The sequence below is a fragment of the Aotus nancymaae genome, unplaced genomic scaffold (genome assembly GCF_030222135.1).
Source record: "Aotus nancymaae isolate 86718 unplaced genomic scaffold, 86718_ANA_hifiasm-v0.15.2.pri h1tg000059l, whole genome shotgun sequence".
Taxonomy (NCBI): Eukaryota; Metazoa; Chordata; class Mammalia; order Primates; family Aotidae; genus Aotus; species Aotus nancymaae.
Genome location: NW_026988473.1, coordinates 72,894,920 through 72,910,119, shown reverse-complemented (window position 1 = coordinate 72,910,119; position 15,200 = coordinate 72,894,920). Strand labels below are relative to the sequence as shown.

Genomic DNA, 15,200 nt, shown 5'->3' with positions numbered 1-15,200 from the left:
ATATGGTAGGGGTAAGAATATACATAACTTTGGAGATGAGTTAAGAGAGAGGCCCTTGCTGAAGTCCACATTAGAGAAAATTCTAGTTTGGCTTAGGGTGGTAGTGACTGGCTCATGCTAAGTGGTTGGATTTTAAAGGTACATCTGACAGGTTTTCTTCATGTATTACAGGAGGGATGTAAGAGAAGTTAGGAATTAAGGAAGACTCTAAGCCTTCTTCTTGAGTAAGTGAATAGCAGTGCTGCCACTTAGTGAGATGCAGAGTACTACAGCATATTTGAGAGGCAAGGGTAGACAGAGTTCCATTTTAGACACATTAAATTTCAGAGGTCCTTTAGATTTCCAAGAGATGAGCTTGCACAAGCATTTGCATATATAAGTCTGCAAATCAGGGAGCAGTCTGGGTTAGAGATTTTATTTGGGAATCATTTGTATACTGATAGTTTTAAAGTATTGAAGCTGGATGGGATCACCTACAGCAGTATTTCTGATCTCTGTTAGATCCAACACTTTGTTTAATAACATTTTATATGCCCATTTTACAGTCTGAAAATAAAATTTATAGACATTAGGCACAACCAAGTCGATATAAGGTCCTGATTTAGTAAGTATAAAGAAACTATTAAATTAATTTATAATACATGACTTTCAGTGGATATTTAAATTTTCAGACATGACTCCACTAGAATTAATAATAGAGTAGGTAGATACTTGTACCCACATATAGAATGGTTATGAATAAGACATTCTAAATACAGGCTTCAAATACAATTCAAGTGCTGTGAGTACTGTTTCCCTTACTTTCTTAGCTCAGAGTGCCATGACAAAATACTGTAGCCTGTGTTAAAGCAATAAAAATTTATTTTCTCACAGTCTAAGGGGCTAGAAGTCTGAGATCAGGGTGCCAGCCTGGTGAGTTTCTGGTGAGGGCTCTCATCCTGGCTTGGAGAGAGCTGCCTTCTCATTGAGTCTTCATGAGAGACATGAACCACACAACTGTGAAATGAGAGGAGAGTTCGCTGTCTCCTGTCTCTACTTGTAAGGACTCTAATTACATCAGATAAAGGCTTTACCATTATAACCTCTTTTAATTACTTTCATGAAGGTCCTGTCTCCAAAACAGCCATACTGAAAGTTAAGACTTCAATGTACAAATTTTTGGGGAGATAAAATTCAAATCATAGCACTTATGTTGTGATTTTCCAACATGGTGAACAGCTTTTGGTTAAGTTCTAGACACAACAGAGTTCAGTATTCCTTTAGTTTCCAGAGTGATTGCAATCATAGAAGTTTCATTGCATATTAAAATCTTGCAAAAACTTTGTATTTTTCGTAATCGTAAATGAGTTTTACATTTACATGAGTATCCAGCAAGTCATTTGTCAAGCATGCAAGAAGTGAGACAGTTATTTGTTCCACAGTATTCTCCACAGCATTGAGAATGCCTAGTGTCCCTGAAACCCACCCACTGTAATTAGTAACTTCAGAATATTATTGAGAACCGAATTGCTTCCATGAGTTCTCAAAACCTCCCCTGGGAAGTAGCACTGTCCCATTAGGAGTAACTGCTTTGAGGAATGGAGATAGGTAGAGGAGAGATATAACAGAGAACTGAGCCCTGAGACATTTCAACATGCAGTGTTCATGTTCAGCAAAAGTAACTAAGAGGAGTGCCACCAAAGTTAGAAAAGAATCAGGAGTATTTGATTCTTAGACACCATAGGACAGCGTTTCAAAAAAAAGAAGGATTGATCAATGTTATCAAATGCTGCTGAGAAGTGGAGTAAAATGAGGGCTGACTTAATGACTTTGGGAGCTGTGATTTTAATAAAATGTTAAGAACAAAGGTCTAATTGAAGTAAGTTTAAGAGATAATAAAAGTAAGGGAGGACGTGGAGCTGGTAAGTCTAGACAAATCTGGCAGTATGCTTGCGTGGCTCCTAGGGCTTGAGAGAAGGTGCTTTTCTTCCCACCTCTGTGGTCAGTGTAGTCATGTCTGTTAGCTTCCCATCACTCACAGTGATAGTAGTTATTCCACAGAAATTGATGAACATGATTCCTGTGGTGTGAATGTGTCCTCTAGAATTCATATGTTGAAATTTAATCAGCGATATGATAGTATTAAGAGGTGGGACTTTTAGGAGATGATTGAGCCCTGAGAATAAAGCCGTCATGGGTGAGATTAGTGCCTTACCAAAGGGCTTGACGGAGTTGGTTTACTCTCTCCTGCTCTTCTACTGTGTATGTTCCTCCTCTTTGCTCTTTTGCTCTTCTATTATGTAAGGACACAGCAATAAGGCACCATCTGAGAAGCAGAGAGCAGCCTTTACCAGGCACCAAAGCTGCTGGTGCCTTGATTTTGTGCTTCCCAGCCTTTAGAACTATGATAAATAAATTTCTGTTGTTTATAAATTACCTAATTAGTGGTATTTTGTTACAGCAGTTCTCTAACAAAGACAAAAATAAATTAGGCCTAATGTATTTATCTATTATTAGACCTGGCTATTAAATATTTGCCAGAATACCACTGGACAGATTCTAAGAAGTTTGTATGTAAAGTGAAATAAAGAAATAAATTAACAGCTGAAAGGAGGAAATAGGACAAGGAAGATATAAGTTAAAGGCATGTGATTATTTTATAATAATTATAATAGTATACTAAGTATATTATCATATATTTATACACTTATTTGAATGATGAGAATGAAGTAGAGAGAGGAAGGTTTATATGGCTGGAGAAATTGAGGATATAGTTCTAGGAGCAAATGGAAGATGTGCAAGTTTCTGGGAGGAAAACTTGGGAGGCTTTTCTGGCTCAAACTGAGAGTTAGAGATGTATAGAACTTGCCTAGAGTCGGGGATTATTCCAGGGAGAAAAATAGCTTGAATGGCTCAGAAGGGTGACCTGGCTTGGAATGTCAGGAAAATGTCATGCTCTTGGGAGGCTTGGCTGGGATGGCATCTAAATGTCAGGCCAAGGAAGAGCTTATAGGTCTTGCTATGAAACTTGGTCTTTTCCCAAAAGATGCTGGTGAAATATTGAGGAGTTTTAAACAGGAACTGAAATCAAATTTGCCCTTTCTATGTGTCAACCTGCCAGTGTTATATCAAATAGAAAGGAAGAAGACTAGATTGGAAGCAAAGGCATCACATTAAAGATTTTTTGGTGTCAGACAAATGGAAGAATTTATCTTTTGAGTTTTTAGAAAGGAGTAATCTATGGTGTCCAATGAAATAGGACTGAACAGTATTACTGTTAGCCTCATAAAAATCATGTCGTTAGGAAGATGCGAGGGAAAGGTTTGGAGATGGTACTGATTGCTGTGAATTACTGAGTGCATTGAAGAACAGTAAGGAGAGAGTTAGTGTACAAAAAGAGGCACATAGAAAATGAGCCTATTTCTAAATTCTTCCTGTTTCTACCTTTCCCCAGAACTATGAGAATGATTGATTTTATACTGATGTGGCTTGTGATTAGCAGGGGAAGATGAGTGGCAAATACAGATACAATTACCTATGTATATATCTAGATGAATCTGTGTCAAGATGGGGATTAACCTATGATATCTTAAAGTATATATACTCTGTATAATGAAACACTGTATTTCTAGCCTCATGTGAGTCTATGTGGAAATCATTGAAGATAATGAATTAATTTGATGAAGCTTAACGTGGGTTATTTACTATCACAATATAGTAAACCATTCAATGCATGTGAGCTGGGCATAAATTCTACAGCCTCAGAAACCAAGGAAATTTTTAATCAAGAAAATGAGAGGCACGTTATATGTGTACTACAATTTAAATGCCCATCTGTTCTCAGGAGAGAGGATAAATTGTTTTTTCCTTGTTTTCTCATTTTATGAACATTAAATATATGCTGTCATGTTCTTAGTAGGTGACAGCTCACTTAAAATGCCACAGAAATATAAAAATTGCTTGGTAAATAAAATAATTCACGAGTCATTAAGTTTTATTCATTCCAGCCATTTTGCAAACTCAAACGCAGAAATAAATACCAAATTTTTGTTTTCTATCCAGTTTTTAAAATGTTACTTTTTAAAAACAATTTTTGGAGAGAGGTCTTGCTCTATCTCCAGGCTGGAGTGCAGTGATGTGGTCGTGGCTCACTGCAGCCTTGACCTCCCAAAATCTAGTGATCCCCACATGTCAGCCTCCTGAGTAACTGGGCCTACAGGTGCAGACCATCACGCCTGGCTAATTTTTTTATTTTTTTGTAGAGGCAGGGTTTTGCCATGTTGCCCAGGCTAATCTGGAACTCCTGGGCTCAAGCAATCAGCCCACCTCAGCCTCCCAAAGGACCGTGACCATAGGAGCGATCTGTGCCTGGCCAAAATGTTACTTTTTATAAACAAATTATATAATTGCTGGACCTGGAAGTAGAGTAATTATAGTGAAGTGGTTGGTTTTATGGATTGTTATGTTTTTATTAGAATTGTTCTGTTGGTAAAAGTAGTTTAGCATCTCTGTTATCCAGTATTTTCTACTTGATTTGACTATGTAACATGAAAGAAGATAAGAATTATGAGGTATTTTCTTGGTAACATAACTTTTTAATCAATGTCGAAAACATGACATAATGTACTGAATGGCTAAGAAGGCACATGTCACTTTGCCAAGTGAGCCTAGTGTTAATGGACTAAATAATCTCACAGGAGGCAAAAGGGCAAGAGTTTTGTGCCATTATCCTTATTATAAGGAACATTTTTAAGTACTCATTTTCTTGATACACTTGCTAATCCTTGTATGTATTTGCTTGTTGCTTTTCCCTGATTCATAGGCTTGGTCTTTGGCCAAGACATCCTCTATTTAAGAACAGAGAAGACTTACTACATGGCTGATTTTGATTGACTTTAAAGGACCATATATTGCATGGCTTGATTGTGTTTGCTCGGGTCTTTGGATATGAACTTCATAAAAACATAAAAGAAAATCTCCTGGTTTTGGGGGGACTCTTGATCTTGGATAAAATGTTTTTTTTTTTTCTTGAATATACACCTGGGAGGTATTCAGTTTGTGCAGAAACCGGGAACTGAATTTGTATCGAGCTGAGTCTTGATCAGTTTGAGGTGTTTCTTTTGATGAAAGCCAACATTGTTTAAAAAATGCATTTGATGTGACGAATGAAAATATAACGTTTTACTTAAAAGGTGCATTGTAGAAAGCTCAGTAGCAATAATGTGTTTATCCAAAAATGCCTCTGTTACTTGCTTTCACTTTCTTTGAAACTGTTTTTTTTACCCTCCTTCATTTGTTGTTATAGGTTAGCCTCTGTGGCAATAAAAGAGAGTTTATATTTTTATAAGAAATCCAGTTCTAGGCATTGATTCATTGATGTATGTAGAGGCCAAGAAGTCTGTCTGTAGCTCTTTCAAAAGCTGCTTTTGATTTTTTTTAAATAGTGTGTTTAACAAATAGGAAGCAAAATAATGAGTATCACAGAAATAGACTTTCATCATTTTGCTCCCCCTGAAAATCAAAGGATCCATTAAATAATTTTTCTTTGTGTAATACTGCATTGCCTACCTTCAGACCTTACAGTATTTAAAAGTACCGGGTGTTGAGGCATGCAGATTGCATATGACCCTGCTAAGCTTTCTCTTACCCTGTAATCCTTAGGCAAGAAGAAAGTAAAAAAAGGGAGGGGAGAAAGGGAGTACAGTATATTCTCAGGAGAGAATAAGGCAATGTGATGGCAACGGAAAGAACCCTGGACTCTGAGTGTTTCTGTTTCGTTTCTGTCTTGTGTTTAAGTATCTTTGCCGCTTTCTAGCCACGTGACTGTGCAACTATCAGCCAGCTGGTTGGTTTTTAGTTTCTTTGTCTACAGTATACCAGATTGAGGGAGTTGTTTCCTAATTTCTCAGTTCATTATTGCCGTAAAACGGTGTAATTATTTTTGAAGAAAGAAACTCTAGGATATGGTCAATTGAATTCTACTTAAAGTGGGAATGATAGTAGATAAATTTTGGTATAGTTCAGAAAATATTACAGAAATATTGTAAAGGATATATATCAAGTAAAGGATTTTTATGTTGCTTAATTTTTTCTTATTGGTGTTCTTATTCATTTATTAGCTCTGGTTGTGCACACATGTCATCTTCTGAAAATTACATGTATGGGTTTAGGTTTTATTTTCCCCTTATATAAGGCAATATAAAATACTGCTTTTTATATTACTTGGACATGGCCTCAATATTTGCAAAAAAAAAAAAAAAAATAGTTTTACATAAATAGAGCATGCAACTGATAGGGTTTTATCTTCTAGAATTATAAATCATTTTATTTTCTTCTAGAATTATAAATCATTTTATTTTCTTCTAGAATTATAAATTATTTTCATTTGAACCCTAGAATCTTATAACAAGATTTGCCTACATATGTAATATATATGTAGGCAAATATATACATATAATGTATATGTATGTGTATATAAACAAATACACACACACACACACACACAGAGACAGGGTCTCACTCTGTCACCTAGGCTGGTGTGTAGTATCACAGTCATAGCTCACTGTAGCCTCAAACTCTGATGCTTGAGCAATCCTCTTGCCTCATCTTCCCAAGTGGTGAGGACCATAGATGTGCATCACCACAGCTGGCTAATTTTTTAAACTTTCTGGGAAGAGCCAGGGTCTTGCTGTGTTGCTTAGGCTGGTCTCAAATCCCTGGCCTCAGCTGTCAAATATTGGGAATGTAGCCCCACCACACCTGGCCTGTCTATATCCTTAATAAGAAACTATTCTTGCTGTGCAACTTGATTTCCTGGTTTATGTAAAGTAGTACTAATTTGAGTGCCTCTCACGTTGATTTGAAAGTAATAGTTTAAATAGCAACTATTGTTACTATTATAAATATTGTTAGTATTGAGTTACCATAGTAATAAAGGACATTCACTTGATTTAAACAAACTTTTCAGGTAGAGAAATGTATGCTCCATATCTTTCTAGGTGGTATGAATATATTCTAAGTCTGCCCTTTAATTCTTTTTAGAAGTCGTTTGTTTTTCTAACATTAATATGCATATTTCCCAGGAAATGAAAACACCAAATTTTGACAAATCATTAATTTCTTCGAATCCCTAGAAAGAATGCACTTCTTTCTCTTTTAAAAATAATTTTGTAATTACACTCTAAACCTTTTTCAAGTAGCTGTAATGGCATTGAAGTTCTTCTGTTGTCTTGGCATTTCTGTGTGTGTAATAAGCAGAGCTGCCTTGGAAATAATAATTTCTTTTATTCATAGTATGTGACAAATAATAGGTGCTCTATAAAAGTTTGTTAGATGAGTGAAAACATGGATAAGGCATGATTTAACTCATGAAGTTCTGATTATCCAAAGTATTGATTTTACTTCCAATTCTAAATTTTATGTCATTATGAATTATTGATATATGTGTAACAGAGCAAAAATGTACACCTTATCTAGCACCATGGCTCTAAAGGACTTCCTTTGTTGGTTTGTTGTATTTTTTATAAAACCTCTCCACTTCTTTTGCTTTTTATTACCTGCGTATCCAGGCTAAGTTGACTGTTCTGTTCCGAACTCTCAGAGCACACATTTAGCACGTATTTACTTGTAGTGTTTGTATCTTTTGCTAATACGTGTGTCTTCTCTGCTAGACCTTTAGCCCATTAAGAACCTAACTTGGTGCCTGACTTATAGTGCATGATCAGAAATGTTACTGAGAAATTACTTATTTTAGATGTTCACATTTTGTGTTTATATATTTAAGTAGTAATTCCTAAATGTGAGAAAATTAATTTGTACCCTCTATTTCAAGCAGTGTGTGTGTGTGTGTGTGTGCGCGTGTGTGTGTGTATCATGTGTCTGTATTGGTGTGGTGTTTTCCTTGGAAGGTGGAGGAGGGGATAATACACTAAGATCTGTAATATGGGGAGTATGAATGAGAACTACTTTTGAAGATATGTTCATGTGTGGTAGTGTACACATCCATGCCCTGTATCTACTCTTTCAATATATACACATACAAACACACATATAGATGGATGACTGATAGATAACTTGTAGATAAGTACTAAAAATTAAAATTCAAACAAATCTAAAATGTAAAAATTCAAACAAGATATAGATAAAATAAAAAGTTATTATATATGATCAGGAGCCCACAGGCAATATGTAACTGATAAAGTCAAGTTGGGCATGATCAGCATACTGGAAAGCGTGGCTGGAAGAGTAATCAAAATGGATTGGCGGTGACCACCTGCACATGCCAGAGATGTTATTTATGTAACAGCTGGAAAGTTCTAGGAAAAGAGAAATTATTTATTGCTGATCTTTATTCTACTTAAACATATGCACATGCATCACACCCAGTAGTAGCCGAGAACTTACTAGAAGTTCTCAGTGCAAAGTGAAGATCTATGAAGCACCTCTGTTGCAGGTTAGATTAACTAGAAGGGGTGTGTGTGTGTGTGTGTGTGTGTGTGTGTGTGTGTGAGAGAGAGAGAGAGAGAGAGAGAAAGAGAGAGAGAGAGAGAATGTAAAATGCTTACTAAGAATCGATACCCATGACAGGAAAGAGAACAAACAGGGTTTGAGTGAAGGAAGAATTTGAACCCCAAAGCAGGTTCAACAACTCCAGCCAAATTGGTAGGAAGATCTAGAGCAAATATTGCCCAAGAAAGTTGCCTGTGTAGCACTGAAATTTCTTTGCCTGTTTAGTCACTGGATGTGAATTGCTCTGTGAGAGGTATTTGCTTTGCATCTGAGGCCTACCTTGATAGAGCTGACAGCTGGAGATTGCCTGCCACCTACACTCTTCACAGCTGGTCAAGAAGTTCTTCACTGAAGAGGCACTTGGGGGATACTTCTCTACATCAACTACCTGACCCCTAGCTTATTTCCTTATTAATATTTAGTTAAAAATAAAATCTCGTGTGAATACTAAGTACAGTAGGATGCTAGGACAGCAGGCATAAACCAGAATAGTCCCAGTCAAACAAAGACACATGGCCCCACTCCCGTTCCGTGATTTTAACAAGATTTCTTTCCATTCCTTAAGCAAACATTCTTTTTTGTTTTGTTTTGTTTTGTTTCAAGTTTTTAAGGTGCAGGTAGTTTTTGGTTACATGGATAAATACTTTAGTGGTGATTTTTGAGATTTTAGTGCACCTATCGCCCGAGCAGTGTACACTGTACCCAACATGTAGTTTTTTATCCCTCACCCCCTTTGCATTATTCCCCCTCTGGGTCCTCAAAGTTCATTATATCTTTCTTCTATCTTTGAGTCCTCAAAAGTTAGTTTAGCTCTCACTTATAAGTGAGAATATAGGATATTTAGTTTTCCATCCCTGAGTTACTTTACTTATAATAATGGCCTCTGGCTCCATCCAAGTTGCTGCAAAAGATATTATTTTGTTCCTTTTTATGGCTGAGTAGTATTCCGTGGTGTATATATACCACATTTTCTTTATCTACTTGTTAGTCAATGGGCACTTAGGTTGGTTCCAATCTTTATTGTTGTGAATTGTGTTACTGTAAACATGCATGTACATGTGTCTTTTTCATATAATTACTTCTTTTCCTTTGGGTAGATACCCAATAGTGGGATTGCTGGATTGAATGGTAGTTTTACTTTTAATTATTTTTAAAATTTCCATATATTTTCCATAGTCATTATGCTAATTTACATTCCCACCAGCAGTGTAAAAGTGTTCCCTTTTCACCACATCCCCACTGATATCTACTGTTTTTAGAGTTTTTAATTATGGTCATTCTTGTGATGGTAAGATAGCATCTCATTGTGATTTTAATTTGCATTTCCTTGATGATTAGTGATGTTGACCATGTTTTCATGTTTGCTAGCTGTTGTATATCTTCTTTTGAGAAATGTCAATTTATGTCATTTGTCCACTTTTTGATGAGATTGTTTTTTTCGTGCTGATTTGTTTGAACCCCTTGTAGATTCTGGATGCTAGTCCTTTGTCAGATGCATAGTTTGAGAATATAAGCAAATATTTTTTAAGCAACTCAAATTTGAAAGGTGGCTTAAAGATCAATGAACTAATCTGACTCAGTTGTCAGTTCAGAAAAGGAATTAAGAACAATGGCAGATATAGGTCAAGAATCCAGGCTCTCTGACAACCTGTTGAATGTTTTTTTTTTTCTTTTTTCTAGAGAAATTATTTTCTGCTTTATTTAGGTAAAATTGACAAGTAAAATTGTGTATTTTCAGGGAGTGCCTGTATCTGGTACACATATGCATTGTAAAGTGATTACCACACTCAAGCTAATGAACATATTCATCACCCCAGATAGTTACCTTTGTTGTATGTGGTGAGAACACTTAAGATCTACTTGGTTTCACTGCAATAAAAAATTTAAAAAATAAATTGCTTTTCAAATGTATAAAAAAAAGGATCTACTTGGCAACAGTGTCTTTTCTCTCATGATCTGTTCCTGCTAAATACTGCAAACTGTATGAGAGAAGAAAGATTTGTCCTTTGGTAATCCCTTATTGTGTATACGCTCTGATAGTATGTCCTCCATTAAGAAGTAATCCTCAACTTATATTGCCAAAAAACGTGAAGTAATATCAATATTATGGTACAGTCGTCTTATTGCCCTTGTTTCAGAGTACGAGGTATTGTCTGGTTCCTTGAAATATAACTCCTGATACTATTAATAGGTTACAATATACTAGATGTTTTTAAAACTAAGATGAAGACTTTACCAGGACCTTCATCTTTACTATCCCTTAAGGATTTCATTTTGGTGTCATTAAAAAAAAATAAAACTGGCAAATTCATGCAATGTGAGCATCAAGAGAAAAATGAAAAAAATGTACCTGTTTATAAAAACACAGAGAACTTCTTTTCAGATTCCTTTTCTTTAGGGCAATACTGTCTCACTTAGATATATTTTATGACTTTCCTTTATAGCCCTGAAAATCTAATACTCAAAACAGTTAAAATATTCATTTTCATAGTAGAGGCTACAGAGAGGCAGTTAGCTAAGGGAGATTACTGGAAGGAAAGCAGTGATTTGGAACTGGCAAAACCTTTCTGGGTCCCTCTAGCAAACAATTGCTCCTTCTTAGGTTGCTGTTGAAAAAACTAATTGGTGGCAGTGATCACTTCTCTAGAGGCAAAGGTTCTTTAGGTTATACAAGAATAATATTCATCAGGGTTAATTTTTTTTTTCTTTTCTTTCTTTCTTTGTAGTGATAAGAGGTTTTATTTTCTTCTTATCCCAGGAATAGATTTGCATGCTGCTAAGTTGCAGTGAGATGAGATCACGCCACTGCACTTCAATCTGGGTGACAGAGCGAGACTGCATCTCAAAAAAAAAAAAAAAAAAAAATACTGCTTCTTATTGTTATGTAAATCCTTATTGCATTTTGTGTAGTCTGCATATTGGGGTGGATTAGAAATTGGCCATTTATCTGCAAAGGATAAAATGAAACACATTGGTCACAAAAAATATACAGAAAAGTTTCAGTTAGAATTGGAAAGAGTGTTTTATTTTTCTCATCTTCATTTTCAAATAATTAAGTATATTGGTCACAATTGATTAGTCAGATCATACAAATTAACGTAATTGTGTGCAGTATGTCAACCAGGTCTAAGACCCTCATAATCTTTTTGTTGATTGAATGGAAGAAAGGAAGAGTGGGTGAAAGTCTAGAAAAGCTTGTGTTAATTAAGATACATCTCCTGCTGGTAGAAAATCATGTTCAGACATTATCACATCATTAGTCAGCTCATCACAGTATCACTTTGCAGAAAATCCTATTTTTTTTTCCAGTGGCTTTAATGAATTTCTTCTAAGTAGTCCTGTGAAAGGACTGAGCTGTAGTGTTTAGATAACTGTGCCATTTTCTTAAGAAACAGTTTGAGCCTGCTGAGAAAGAAGATCATCTGGTTTGACATTTTGCTGCAAAAGAAGTAGCATTAATATACCATTTTTTTTTTAACTTAACAAATAAAACATCAAATTATTTTGGTCTTTTCCCCAGAATCAAATAGAGAATAGGATGCTAATTAAACAATTGATAGGGAAAAATCTGTGGGACTAAAGGACTAAATAATTATAAATAATTCTTCCATTTACTTAAAATTTTCTAAGATAATTGTTATCATTTATCTTTATTTTTATAAAGAAAAAATGAATAATCAGTATGCCTTTGTGAGATAAAATTGTTTATATTTAAGAATTTATTAATATGATAAAAATAAAAATTGTTTAAAACACATACTTTTAAAGTAGTATATATATTTTCTGTTCATGTATATATAAACTCTTTCTTTCTTCTTCTTTTATTTTTGAAATGAAGTTTTGCTTTTCTTGCCCAGGCTGGAATGCAAAGGCACGATTGTGGCTCACTGCACGTCCGCCTCTCAGGTTCAAGCGATTCTCCTGCCTCAGCCTCCTGAGTAGCTGGGATTACAGGTGCCCACCATTGTGCCCGGCTCATTTTTTGTATTTTTAGTAGAGATGAGTTTTCACCATGTTGGCCAGGTTGGTCTCCAACTCCTGACCTCAGGTGATCCACCCACCTCAGCCTCCCAAAGTGCTGGGATTACAGGCGTGAGCCACCAAGCCCTGCCTATGAACTCTTTTTGACAATCATGATAGCTATTTGAGCGATGTTTGCTTGATAATCTTTGTATTTATAATAATCTGATTAAAGGATGTTCCAAATATAGGAACATTAGTTATAGATTTCCTTATAACTTTGTAAGTGATGTCTTTTATGTTGCTTTTGCTCTGTGTTTGTGTGTGTGTTCATGCACACGTGTGCATCTGTGTGTTTTTAGTCCTGTCAATATGTCATCTCCAGAGATTCTTTTCTCCAGATTTATAGTCATATGTCTTTTATGATTATGTAAGAAGAGAGAAACTTATTGCTGCTAAAAGGATGTATTATACTATAGTTGTGTGCACTAAGAATTCTGATTTTTGTTTGCTTTTAATAAGTTTGAAAGGTATTCACTAAACTTCAGTTTATACTGTTAGCTTTCAAGGAATATCATAACAAATATAGCTGTTTGATTTAACAGTTCTTTACTTGCTATGTAAAGTTCTTTTTTGCTGTGGAGTTTGGGCTTGATGTTCCAAGATCCATTTTAGGAAAATGCTAAATGAGAAAAAAATTCAAAAGATCAAGTATTGCACATCACTCATTTAGTGAGTGCACCATAAATTGGCAAGTGGACTGAAAACCAAGGGTTATTTATTATCGAACAGTTTACTAGACATTTAACTGAAAAAAATGTTAATTTTATAAATTAAAAATAGTAATATCAACCCAAAATATCAGCCAATAATATAATTTAGTATTGAAAAATATGAACTAAAATTAAATAGTAAGTATAATAATTACAGAAACACACATTTTACTTTTTTGTATTTCTATATTTCGGAGTAGAAGCACATCTGTGTTTGGATCTCATTAGTTCCTCCTCACCTATATTATGAGAAGTGTCAGAATGGTGAGGGAAAAAAACAGTAGAAGCCAATTACATATCTCTGATTCTATATGTTTTAATAAATGTGAAGATAAAATATACATTCTCCTTCTCAGTAAGCACTGGCCAATATATGACCACTGTATTCACAAATAATTTAACATCCAACTATTCTATTCATATACTAGGAAATGGCAATTGTCATCCAGTGTTGATTTTCATTATTTTGTGGAAATGCTCCCCTTCAGTTAGTGTTGGATTTACTGCAGGTGGGGAGCGTTAGCTTTGCATTCTACAGCCTGATTGTGCGACTTTATCAAGATGGGAGTATGGATCCAGTTGCTGTTCATGGTTGATATATGACCATTTGGTCTCTTCTGGGAGTCATTATGATTAACCTTGACAAACGGTTTTCTCTGTCCAGTAAAAATAGATGTTGGAAATAGTTCTTCAGCAAATATTTATCCAGCACCTTAATTATGTGTCAGATAATGTTCTGTATCTTGGTGGCACAATACTCATCTACTAGAAGGAGGAAGAGGGATGGAGAGAGACATACATCCAACAATAAAACACAGCGTGATAAATTTTGTGAAAATGTAAGCACAAGGTGCAGTGGCAGTACACAGCAGGGCCAGGCTATCCCAAATCAGACAGGAGGAGAGAACGAAAAGTAGTGGAGGGATCAAGGAAGCCTTTCCATGTGTATGACTCTAGAAGTAATGCATATCTATTCCTGAAACTGTGCTTACTCTATGCCATGTGGATAGCTATGCAACATTATTTCCAAGATAACATCTAGGATTTTTCCTTTGTCCTTTTTTTTCCCCTTTTCCTTCTCCCTTCCTGTTTCCCCTCTCCCTCCTATTCACTCTCTTTTCTTCTTTATGAACTTCATTGCACTGAAGTTGATTAAATCAATGTTTAGCTCATGGTATACAGTCATCATTGGACTTTTCCAGGCCCTCATTCATTCATTCATTCATTCACTTATGATATTATAATTAATACATACGAAACACCAACAGTTACTTACATTTACCCTTTTTCTTCTCTCCCATTTCATCCCACTACCTTTCCTCAAAGGTAATCGTTATTCTGGACTGTGTGTGTCCTTCCTTTTTAATTGGTTTGCTTTATTTCATAGATGGCATATTTAAATAATACATTGCCTAGTTTTTTTTTTAACTCAATAAAAAATTATGTTCTGTTATATGTAATCTGCTGGGATTTTATTTCATTCAACCTTATATTAATATGTTTCATTATGTTTTTATTTGTAACTGAAGTCATTCCGTTTCACTTCAGTTAATACTTCATTTTGTAAATAACCACGAATGTCCATTCTCTCATGTCAATGAGCAACTGAGCTGCTTCCATTTATGTTGCTGTATGAGTGGTGCTACCGTGAACATTCTCATACTTGCTAAGACACATGTGAAAGTTCCTGCAGGGTGTGTCCCCGTGAATGGAAATGTTGGACCACAGACTACGCATGGAGAAATGTCTCTATTATACAAATTTGTAGGATAAATAAATATAACTATTTCAAATATTAATCCAGGCTTAATTTTATATATTAAAAATAAATATATGAATATATATTATTTATATATGTTTATATAAAATATATTTATATATGTTTATATAAAATATATTTATATATACTTATCCTTAATGGCTACATATATCTTTATGATTAAAATACTATAATCCATTCATACACAAATGTGTGTGTGT

At 35.1% G+C, this 15,200-nt stretch overlaps 1 protein-coding gene across 10 annotated transcripts in view; it reads left to right on the top strand.

The window, feature by feature from the left end:
• Nucleotides 1-15,200, top strand: part of NOX4 (NADPH oxidase 4) — a 154,149-nt gene that overhangs the window by 108,864 nt on the left and 30,085 nt on the right. The window lies entirely within an intron of this gene.